This window comes from Nelumbo nucifera, chromosome 5 (genome assembly GCF_055504915.1).
Source record: "Nelumbo nucifera cultivar China Antique chromosome 5, China Antique-T2T, whole genome shotgun sequence".
NCBI lineage: Eukaryota > Viridiplantae > Streptophyta > Magnoliopsida > Proteales > Nelumbonaceae > Nelumbo > Nelumbo nucifera.
Window position 1 is genome coordinate 14,939,113 of NC_142653.1, and position 12,781 is coordinate 14,951,893.

The following is a 12,781-nucleotide window of genomic DNA, read 5'->3' on the forward strand; positions in this document are numbered from 1 at the left end:
ACCTGCCCAATTCAACAGATGTTCTACTAATTACTAACTGATATGTTTAAAGATTCAAAACTTTATTTACTTTTGAGCTTTTTTATTATTGTAACGTCATGGATAGAGCTCTCAATGGGTCGAATCTGGGTTGGGATTGGGTATCCCAATCCGTTGCAACTTCCAATTACTAAGCAAATCAATCAGTCAATTGGGTCTGACCTGATTAGACACGCTTATACTTATGCTCTTATAATTATTAGTAATAAAACAAAGTATTCCTTTGTTTAATAATATAAACTTAATAAAACAGAAACTAAAATATAAAATATGTGTTATTAATTATAATCATCTTATATAATGTCTATGCAAATTTCTCTTTTAGATATAAATAAAACAAAAATTATAAAACAATCATTATATTTCTATATATTATTAATTATTTAATTGGATCATGTCTAGGATTGGAATAGCAAAGACTGATTTCGACCCAATTATTAATCGGGACAAAATGTCAGAACCAGAACTGAGATAAATGGTTTGATCAGTTTGGATCTGTTGAGTAGATCCAACTACAGCCCTAATCACTTGTATTTACAATTAAATGGCTTTAAGTCAAACCCAAGATTACAAAATTAAGGATCAAATTTTCATGGTCCCTAATCTGTTTAAAAAATGCAAATACAAACACTGTTATTTTCATTAATTGTGTGTATTTGAATTTACTCTAAAATCTGAATGTATTTATATTTTGAGTTCACATCTGCGCCCTATAATGTCTCACAGTACATCCCCGCCCTGTATTGAAAATATCTTTCGATGATAATACCAGACCTGATGATGTCATCATCAAGAGATATTCTCAATACAAGGTGGAAATGTGCTGTGGAACATTGTGGGGCACCCCATTGTGGGGCGCAGATCTGAACTCTTATATTTTGCCTCTTCCCAAATAGAGTAGAAATTTCGTATTTAATGAATTATCAATATAGAGGATAAATCTACGATACTGAAAGAGGTTTTGACCAATTAATTACCAATTTTATGATACGAGTTGATTGACTGTAAGTTTTTCTAGAAATCATGCATTAAATTGATCCATCTTGACGTTCTTACTTTATCTTTTTAAGGGTTGAAAGTCATTTATCTTCTACTTAAATTGAACCTAAAAGGATAGGGTAATTTGGCTGAATGGATCTCCTAAATTCGTCAAAGATGAATTTCCTTTACGTTTTAGAATGGTTCTACAAACAAAAGAAGCTGAGTTTTCTTATTATAGAGATTTTGTTTTTGAAAAGCAAATATCAGATATTTAAATCCTATTTTTTTTTTAATTTAAAGAATTGAAAATTTGTACACATTTTATCTATCATTGAAATTAGAGACAAGAAACTTGTGAGCATTCCTTTAAATCGTTAAAGATGTACCTCTGAATTCGGCTTGGATCATGGCAAAGCCCGTTTGAACAGCCTTTACAGCCAAGCAATGAGAATATCTCCATGTTTATGTGCTTTATTTTATGGGGAGATATTCTCGATGCAAGTTGCATAAGGTGGTTAGACGGTATGGGCACCGGGCTCTTAGATAGGGAATTATAGGACGCTAATCTATTTATGGCTGTACCACTCTAGTCAATCCATTTTGATAAAAATATATTCAGGGTAGGAATACTTCTCTAGCTAGTAGAGTGTCAATGGACCGGTTATGGATTGGATCCAAACCTTATTAAATGGGATTTGGACAGCTCTATATTATTATTGGATTGAGCCAATCCAAAATATATTGGTCCATATTCTTATCGGTCTGAACCAATTTGAAATTGATCAAAACAGAAGTTAGAATAAGAACACTTTTATGAAAGCACTTTTAGGAAAACACTTTTATAAATGTAATTTTATGAAGAGTACTTTTACGAAAGCATTTTTATAGAAGTAATTTTACACAAAAGCACTTTTATAAAAGTAATTTTATGACAAAGTACTTTTGCGAAAACACTTTTACAAATTTTCTTTTACGAAAGCACTTCTACAAAAGTACTTTTATGAAAACACTTTTACAAAAGTACTTTTATACAAAAGCACTTATATGAAAGCACTTTTACAAAAGTACTTTTATACAAAAGCACTTATATGAAAGCACTTTTAAGAAAACACTTTTATGAAAGTACTTTAAATAGTGTTAAAAGATATTTAAACTTGTATTGATGAATTTTTCACGGCCTTGGTGCATTGCCCAACTAATCAACGATGTAGAAATTTAGGTCCCATTCACTTTTCGGTAAGTTAATTACCCGGGTAAATGCACTTACCGATATAAGTATTTTCTAGGAAAGAGTTACTCGAGTAAGTGCATTTACCCATGTTCTTTTATTTTCCATGTAAATAAGGCAATGACCATTTTATTCATAAAAATCCATTATTACAATGGGGTATTTTTGTCTCATTCAAGTGTTGGAAACTTTCCCCTAAGGTGGGAAAGTTATTTACCCACATAGGAGATGGGTATACATAGGAAAATAAACTTTCTTTGGTCCCCACATAAATCTGAAAAAAAAAACATGAGACTCTTGGTCAATGGGAATCAAAATCCCATTGACCAACTTTTCCCCCTCTCAAAATCCAGAAAAAGAACACCCCCTTAGTCTCTTCCTTCGCTATGTATAGCTTTCGTCACATAAGAAGAATCTTCAACCAAGTGGCCCATATATAGCGTTGCGAAATTTGTTTGCTCAATTCAAGGCATCTATACTTTGGCTTCTGAAGCAATTTTTTTTATAAGATCTTATTGTAAACGATTTATCTTATGACTAAGTGTATGTATTCATAGCTTCAAATGAAAAAAAAATATAATCCCTTTGGTCAAAGTTTGATGTAGACCTGTTCATGGTTCATGCTTTGTCTATGCATCAATAAAATATATTCGGGCCTGATCCCGAGTCTGGCCTGAGTCGCCCAACCATTAGGCCTACATCTTGAACTTGAGTATGACCTTTATATAAATCCCAAAACCTAGGCCCAAGCTTGAGCCTGGCCAGAAATTTGAAAACAGATTTTTTTTTGTATTCATTTAAAAAGTGTTTTTCTTATATTAAAAGCCCTCAAAACCCAAAAATAATAAAATATCTCATTATTATTTCTAAAAAGAGAAGTGAAGCAAAAGAAAAAAAAGATTATATATATATATATATTAAATAAAATATATTTTTATTATATAATATATATTATTAAGTCTTGCTCGGACTAAGGCCGGGCTTTTTTAAGAAAGCCCAAACCTAGCGTGAAGAAAAATCGGGCCTAGTATTTTAGGCTCGAGCATGAGCCCATAGGCCCAACATGTCCAAGCCCGACTTAGAACGAATTGGCCTATCGGATTATCTGGCCATGAACCGGTGTAGTTCGATGTATACAAGCACAAATATGCATATATTGGGGTTAAATTTTAATTAAGGCTCAGTTTGAAAGAATTACAAACTACAAATACAAAATACAAATATGCACAATGTAAGATAAAATAAAAGGTTTTGCACTCCTTCCAAATGAAGCCTAAGGCACCATTTCAATAAGAGTAATAGAAAAGCTGAAAGTGGTTATCATGCATATTTCATATGGGCGGTACCATATGAAATTTGCAGTTTGACCTATTCAACAACAATTATGCTCAATTCTAAACCTGTTTAAAACCCTGAAAACTTCCTACTTTCCTAGTTTTAATTTGGAGGTAGCAATCGTCGCAGCATCTCTTTGTAGATGATGGATAAGATACATTTTGAAACGGTCCAAGTCTAACAATGGAAGAAATATGAGAAAAAAAAATGGATCGATGTGCATATTGGATAAATGCAAGGGGTAAACTTGTCAGAAGGGGCTATTTTCTTTCATTTTGTTTTGTTTTGACATTCTTTTGTCCTAACAAGGCTATAATTCCACTTAAATGAGGCAGGTAATGTAATTACTCCTAACGACGAAATCTTGTTCTGACACTCTGTGTTTCTACATTTGGCAGGATAACATGAACTTTATACCGCTGGCGCTGATAACATGAGCTTCATTCCATTTGACCTTTATACCGCTGATAAAAGAAAGTTGCCTTTACGTAGCTGGTTTTATGATGATAATCTGCCACGCGGCAGCATGTTTATATCTTTGCAATGCCCTTCTACCACGTGGTAAAAAGTACGTCTCTTTTCCATGTCGCTTTAGAGGAGGAAAAAGGTTCAATATGGTAGTTCGAAGTGAAGAATCCTAGGATCTCTCTAGCACCCGACTGTATTTTCTGGAGTCCAGACAATCGGGTGGGTCGGTCCAACTGCCCGATCCAAATTTATTTTACACGAGAACTACTCGAGGGTAAGCTTGAAGCAGTATGTGTATTGTATAATGTATCTCTATGTTACAACTTTACAGTGCCTATTGACATAGGTATAATATTTGAAAGAACCGGATATCCCAAGAACCATTTTCCCTACTTGTCCCATATCCAAACAGTTGACGGTTCAGATCCGATCCGAGTATGAGAACAGCGTGGTATACGATACAGGACGAGTGCCACGAGACATGGCCCATGGGAGGGTGGCGTCACCGTCCACATGAGATTCGATCCTGGCTGTAGATTCTTCAGGATGTTCCCACCAATCCAACGGTCTTGGACTAAAAGATTTAAAAGTCATTGGCCTCATCTCATAATAGGACACTGGACATACTGCGTAAGTTCCTCTAAAACAGGTTGCTATGTAGTCGGAACTTAGCTTGCACTTTTGAAGGATCGGAGCTTTGTTGACTGGTCCGAAATTCCGAGTCCCGTGGTTGGGTCTCCACGTGGCAAAAAAGCGTTATGGACATAATAACCTTGGCCCACAGAATAAAAGAAAAAGACATTCTAGTTGGGTTGTGTGGCTAGAATTTGTGAGTGCCAGAGCGGTGACCCCAGGAATTAAACTACTGACTAGTCCCCTCCTTTAGTCTGAACCACTCATCTCGGGGGTGGTATTGATTGGGGAAGGCACAGAATGAGAAAACGGTGGTCGTGACTCGTGAGGAAGAAAAGAGAAAGGGTTGGAGAAGGATAAGAACCAGCGGGCGGCTGCTGTGCTCTGGTTGGTTGAGAGACTTTTGCGGTAAGCAAAGCGCCAAACACTGGGCTGATTAAGGACGACAACCGGATACGAGATATCTTAAAGGTAAACATAGAAGTGCTGCCAGGCCCCAAAAGGCCAAAAGCGCACGAAGAGCGACCTTGACTGATGCCAGCTCAGACAAGACTTAAGATTTGTGTTGGCCGCTACCTTGTCTCCAATCGAATATGGACTCGCAAGCGTCCATGTACGTCTCATTCTAAGCCTAAAACACTGACTGGCATGTGGCGTGTGGCAGCATGTGTAACCCCCCCCCCCCCCCCCCCCCCCCCCCCCCCCCCTTCTCTGTGTTTACCAGATCATCAACTTTCCACGTGCCAAAGTTATTCAATCTAAAAGTTTTTCTTTCCTTTTTTTTTGCTTTAAAGATATCTAGGTATTATTTTAGGGGAAATTTCTTAAATTTCCGTTAACTATATTGACTGGCATGGCATTATTAGGACTTGCCATTGTATTATTTTATATGAATGTTTTCAAAAGTTCAAATTTACTCGAAGATAGAAAAAAACTGAAATAAATCCTCTTAATTCTTTCATATTTAAGCAATATGTATTTTCTTACCTGCTAATTGATATGTAATCAAATGTCATGACATGATGGATTGGGAATGGGGAAGAAGGTAGGGCCAAGTGTAATGGGGGTACGATACATGACATGTGGGTTACAGGTGGGCATTGATGCAGTCGTGGGTGTGGGGCGTCTAATTGATGGGGGTTGCATTGAACTGAATCAATTGGGGGTGCATGCATCTGCTGATTATAGCCTAGTTTGCATGTTAGGATCAAGGACCAATGACAATAGACTGTTTGTCAGTGTTTGATTTGCATAGAGAGTTGGAGGACATACGGCATACGCTGCGTATTGCGTATAGGGGTGTCAATTGGCCCATTAGATTTGGTCCACTCCGATCCAGTCTAAATTGACACGAATATTTTGGATCGGTCCAATTTAACGTCTGGATCGTCTTATTTGTTTAAATTTGTTTTAATTTACATTATTTCAACTTAATCCAATAGAAATTCATTATAGATCGTATTGTTGGTCCATCCAATTCATTTAAATTGATTTTGGTTTGGATGGGGTCCAATCTAAAATCGGTTCATTGACACCCCCTACATACGCTCATACTTTTAGAGAGGCAAATAAAGCAATTGATTGGCTTGCCAAGAGGATTGATAATCATTCTTTCTTGCATAGACATTTGGAGGACACTTTCTTATGGGGTTGTGATATGACATAAGACGCAAAGGCTGCATTTGGTATTCTTTATTTTAAGAACTTATCTCCTTTGTCCTTAAAATAAATAATGTCAAATGCAACCTAAATTATCAAAATTCTCTCTTCATAATTTAATTGAAGGCTATGGGGAAAGGAAGGGAAAGGTAAGAAAATCTTTACAAACCTTGTATAGGTTTCCCTGTCTTTCCCTTCCTTTCCCTACCTTTTCTTTCAAACCAAACGTAGCTTAAGCCCTAAGGGTGTGAAATGAAATTTTCAAAATGATGAAAATGGATAAATCCTATTACCCCTCAAAAAATTACTTCGTTTGTGATGACTCAACTTACCAAAGGTCTCGAAAAACTCAAAGTTACCACATGATAGCCTTTTCGGATGTAAATATTTTTAATCCTTAATACCCTAAATATATTTTCTAACAAAAAAAAAAAAAAACTAGACCAAGGCTATGTTTGGGCCGTAGTGCTAAGTTAAAAATAATTGTTTATTCGAATAAGCACTTATTTGCATTTGGCACCCAACTTTTTCAAGTGCTTATTTTTTGTGTAGGGCGTTTGGTAGTCTTTTTCTCTAATAAACACTTAAATAACAATTTTGACTATTCTGTCCTTCATTTTCTTTCAAAATTTCAAAATATACCCTTTGAAAGCACTTTTATTAAATTACTTTTGTAAAAACATTTTTATGAAAGCACTTTTACAAAAACACTTATATAAAAACTTTTACAAAAGTACTTTCTTAAAAGTGCTTTTATAAAAATACTTTCTTAAGAGTAATTTCATAAAAGTGCTTTTATAAAAATTTCTTTCATAAAAGTACTTTTATAAAATTCAACTAGGAATAATTTTTTAAGTGGTATTTTAAATTTCATCTAGGGATGCTTTTGAAAGAAAAAAATTAAATAAATATTTATTATTTAAGCACTTAAAAAAAGTTGGAAATTTAGACTTAAAAAACAAATCCTTATTTTTAAAATAAACACTTATTTCGAACTTATTCCCCAGATACCAATAAATACTTAATGACTCAAATAAACACTTATTTTTAAGCACTTCCAAACATGGCCTAAAGGTCATTATATCCTTGTAGTCATTTTAACCATTCCATTATCTATCTATCTATCTTTCTAGATCTGTGTAATACTTAATAAGATACGGAATGGATGAATTGAAAAGGTTTGGGCGTCAGGTAAAGGCGTAGCTGAAATTTTCCCATGCGTTGCGAGTCTTGCGACCTTGACTGGGGCTGAATCACAGATTCACAGGTCATATAGCTTTTCATAATAAAAAGCCACAAATCTGGCAATAGCCATATTGGTTGGGTTTTAGTATGTCTCCATTGACTAAAACCCAACCAATATGACTCTTGCCAGATTTGTGGCTTTTTATCATGAAAAGCTATGACCTGTGAATCTGTGATCCAGCCCAAGTCAAGGTCGCAAGACTCGCAACGCATGGGAAAATTTTAGCTCCAAAACTCTCCCAAACGGAATATGGAGTAGTGTTCAAATAAATATAATTAATGTATTAAAAAAGAATTCTGATTAGCTGAACGTTTTGACTGTTCAACAGGCTGCGGAAGGAAAGATGAGGTTCTAACAACACTTATAGCCCAACACGACTAAGTTTCCTTCAGGCTTTACAGCCCACATAGCCCAATAATCCCAACCCAATCCATGAAAAATCTCAAGTTTTGAGGGAGCCACGTGCGAGTAGGGCCCACTAAAGTCACACCCTAAATAGAGAGTTGCTGCTAGATGGATGCATAATGGAATCCTTGTAATACCACTAAATCCTGGTTTACCATGGGCGGGAAATGGTATAGGAAGGAACACAGGATGTGTAGAGGTCAAGACTCAAGTATGAGTGCATGACCCATAAAATTCTTCCTTTTTTGGTCATGTTAATCAATACAGGAGTTGATTTTTCTTTTTCATCAGCCAACGTAAGAGTAGATAGACTATATATTTCGTTTTCCTAAGTTACAAGTATTATTTATCGTATCGTGGGAGGGGTTCAGCAATTGAAGAGATATAAATGGAAGCTGTCAATGTACACCTTTGGAATTGGAATGTGCTCTCATTGGGCTTGAGTGGCATAGTGTGCGTATTATTTGTCAGCCGCCCTCCACGTGTTGTTCGATTAAATGGGGTTGAGGGGACCTCTCAATAAAACGATTGATTAAGCTATCTATCCAATAAAGAAAAAACAGTAGTTTTTGTTATATTTGTAGTAGGTTTGGTTCAAGCAACGTTTCGAGGCATAATTTGATCAAAATAATGTTTTCCTTCGAAAGAATGGGCCATAGGCCCAAAACTGTTACTTTAAGTTCAATTAAAAAAAAAAAAAGGAGGAATATAAATATGTACAATACAAATTATATAAGGTTCTACATTAAATATATTTATATTTATATTCTTCCTAAACTAAGCCTTAAGTTTGCAAGCTGTCATACCATATGAAGGGTTACGATCAGATGAAGCCAAAGTTTCGTTGCCGCAAAATTTCTTTAGGCTAAGTTTGAAAGGAGTACAAATGCAAATAAATACAAAATATAAGGTCTTGGATTCTACATATTTGCATTTGTACTCTTTTCAAACTGAACCTTAAGTTATGTTTGGTTTTAAGATTTGTATAGGTTTTCCCGTCAAAGCATAAATTTTGGGACAGATGTCCAGTTGTGACTTTTATGCCACAACAAATCTAAGATCTGTTTCTGCCTATGTCTTTGATCAGTTTCCATGTTTGTTCTATGTGCATCTCATTACCATTTTTTTCTTCTCGGAATAGGATGTCAAGGTGGGGCATCTTCACCAGATCTAGGATTTATTCCAAAAAATGCCATCTTTCCTTCTTGAGATAGGGGACTCCAAGGGACCAAGAAACATGCAGTGAGAATTGGTTCCCATAGATTCGAGCATATCAAAATTTTTACTGATGGTTCTTTTAATCCAATCTCAAATCGTTCAAGTGCAGCTTTTGTCATAGTCACTCACGATAATCACTTACTATTTGCATAAGGAAACGTCATTGCAGTTCAAGGAAGCCAAGATACTGAATTCAAGGCAGTTGTTAAGGGACCGGAAAAAGCACATCAAGAAGGATATAAACACATATCCATTCAAGAAAGAAACAACATTGGCAACTGGATAACTCAAATGCATATTGGAACTATAATGCTCAATATCACAAAATTAGAGGGCTTTCAAGCAAAACATATCCCTAGAGATCAGAATACTCTAGCTCATCTTTTTGCTTACTACTCTACTAAGTTTGATGTAAATATAATATACGTCTTTTCTGAACTTCATGTACTTTCAAATTATCAATAAATTTTATTTTAGTTAAAAAAAAACAGTATGAATGTGAGGAAGGGTGCAGAATCTTCCAGATTTTCTTAGAATTTAATCTTCTGAATCTTTTTTTTTTTGATAAAACTTAATCTGATGGATCTGCTCCAAGTAAATGTCACACATGAAATCTTAACTGCCAGCTTCCTTTATCACTTGCTCTTATAATGTGTTTGGTGTAGTTTTCATTTATTAAATAAACATTTGTATATGATTTATCTTCAAAATCGAGAAAAATACTTAAATCATTTATTGACAATTAGATGCCATTAGGCACTACATCAGCGAAACAGTGAATAAACGCTCTATCATTAGAAGAAACATTAAAATGTTAATGCTTTTCCATTGGTTAGTACACACATAAATCAAAACTCACTTTTATTAATATCAATACATACGGATGAACATAATAAAAAAATACTGACTTAGCAATGGTATAGTAACATTTTATTAACACCTAACACGAAACATCCACGAAATAAAACACACGCATAATCCCTTTCTCTATGCCTACATGGGTCCATGAGGTTTATATACAGCCATCTGCACTCCACACCTTCCGTAACATGAATTTACAACGAATGACCGAGCAATCGCAGAATAAGTGAATTCGTTTTCAACGTCTAAGCTTACCAATAAGATTGCAGCATTTCTTTTACTTAATTTTTTTTTTTTTGCTACTAATTTCTTTCCTTAATTACTGCACCATAAATAAAATGGCGTTTTAACTCATGAGTTGTGTTCTTTAACCAATAACCAGTAAACGCATTGCAGCTTGAAAACTCTAAACGGCTGAAACCAGTGCTTTAAAACTACTGATCCAGATGCCAAATCCACACATTTGTCAAAATTCCCATTTCACAGAATAGATTTGCTGTGGCAGTGGTTGCATGCAACCGCAAGCCTCAATGAAATAAATACGCTAGTATTTTAAAGTTTAAACCAAACATTTCCCACGACTATGTGATCTCCCGCCCCCATTTCATTCGTATAATTGGAAAACTCATGCATATGTGTACATTTTGTATTTTACACTTTTCTTCACGCTGAAACATGGATGATGGATACTGGGTACTGTATTTATGGTATTATGTTGATATTACATATTTGTATTGTTCTATATACTGCAAAAAGTATATTTATTTAATGTATTTGAGGGTTCACACAGTCATACTTGTGCAAATAAAATCATAAATTATTATCTAAATGAAAGCCAACCCAACCCACGTAAGATGGTCATTTACAGCCTGACCCAGAATCTTAAAAAAGCCCGGTTCCCATCAGGTCCAAAAATTTAGGGCTGGGTTTGCACCCAACACAAGCCTGGCTTAGGCCTTATCCAGCTCACAATAAATTACTTATATATATATATATATATACTTACATGGATAATTATACACACATGTTTTATATGATCAAGTTATTGGGCTCGCATCAGGCCCAGGAATTTCAGGGGCGGGCTGCTTGTTTATAGTTGGTTATAGGCAGTGCATGTTTAAAAATTCAGATCTCGTTGGTCTGGGGGACAACACTTACAACATATAAAAACATGTTTCTAAAATCAGAAAATCTAGAACACGATTTTATTTTATGTTTTTTTATATTGATAAACAATCTATTTTCAAATTAAATTGTTTTTTATTTATTTTCCAAAGGGCAACAAGAAAAATAATTCATGTTGTAGAAATCCCCTAAAATGGAACTTAAATGCCTATTTAACAATTGTTTGGTGTTATTGCCATTTCCTGGATTATAGGTACCAGTGCTGAAAACGTTTCCTGGAGCAATGGTACCAAATAGAAAAATTTGTTATTGCTCCAAGAAACGTCCTACCTGACGACAACAATTTCAAACAAAAATAAAGATATAAATACCCTTTTATAAGAAAACCGTGATTGCAACCCCACAACAGTAGCACTACATAACATATACTTAAATTTCCGAAGAGTTGCTAATCATCCTGTATCATTTAACATAATTCGGTGTCTCATTTATCTTTAATTTTGTCACACTTCATTTTTCTTTGCTGAAGTCTATATCACCACCGTCTACTACGCTAGTCGTCTGCATTGTTCCCCAAAGGCCAAAACCACAATAGTAGCGCCACTACAAGAAATATTGGCTAAGCCGGCGGTGTTAAACAAGCGGTTATAAAAAACACCGGCATAGACCCATATATGCTGGCGATTTTAGCATAACCGCCATCTGTGGATAGAGGGCGGCGGTTCAATTAATTAAGCGGGTGGTTTTGCATTGAATCGACCGATCATGAATTACTCTTGAACCGGGTGTTTCCTCCAAAACGTGGTAAGTGGGCGCCACTTTTTCTGTTTCGTCTTCGAGAGAGGAACGACTCCGCTTCTCAACTTCGTCTCCCACACAACAACTGAAATTACCAAACTTGAGTATTGCCAGTGATTAATAGAGATTCAGTCGATCTCAAAGTTGTATTTAAACAGTATTGAGAGGTCTGTAATTGAGTAGAGAAGTCAAGGAGTCATTTTGAGGAGTCGACAAAAGGCAAGTTCTTCAATTGTGTAATGTTTATACCGCATTCATCTTTCCCATTAAATTCTAAAACCCTATTCATACTTTTTTTCCTCTTAGGGTGAGAATCATCTACTGCTCTATATTCCTGGTACACAACGAAGTCGAAACAGTGGATTCAGAAGCTTGATCGGAGAAGGGTTCTGCTTTAATTTATTGGTTAGTTAATAATTTTGATATTAAATCTCTTCAGTTTTTGCACACTTATATATGTTGAAAAATATTTAATCATGGGATGGTTAGGAGAAAAAAAAAGAAGAACCTTGATGGACATGCAATCAGAATTGAACAAGAATGGAGGATCAAAAGAATATAATTCTTTCTTCTTCCTAACAACGTTTCTACTGATAATATGTAGTTTTTGTTTCTATAATTTATTAGCAACAAAGGTATTTTTTGCCATTTTGATTTTGTACAATTAGCAATGCTGCAAGCCCCAGAAGAAATTTAACCAACTCTGTTTTCCCAGCATTCAATATTCGTCTATAATCCTTCTCTGAACCTGCTGCCTACATCTTCCCTAACCCTGCTTTTATTTT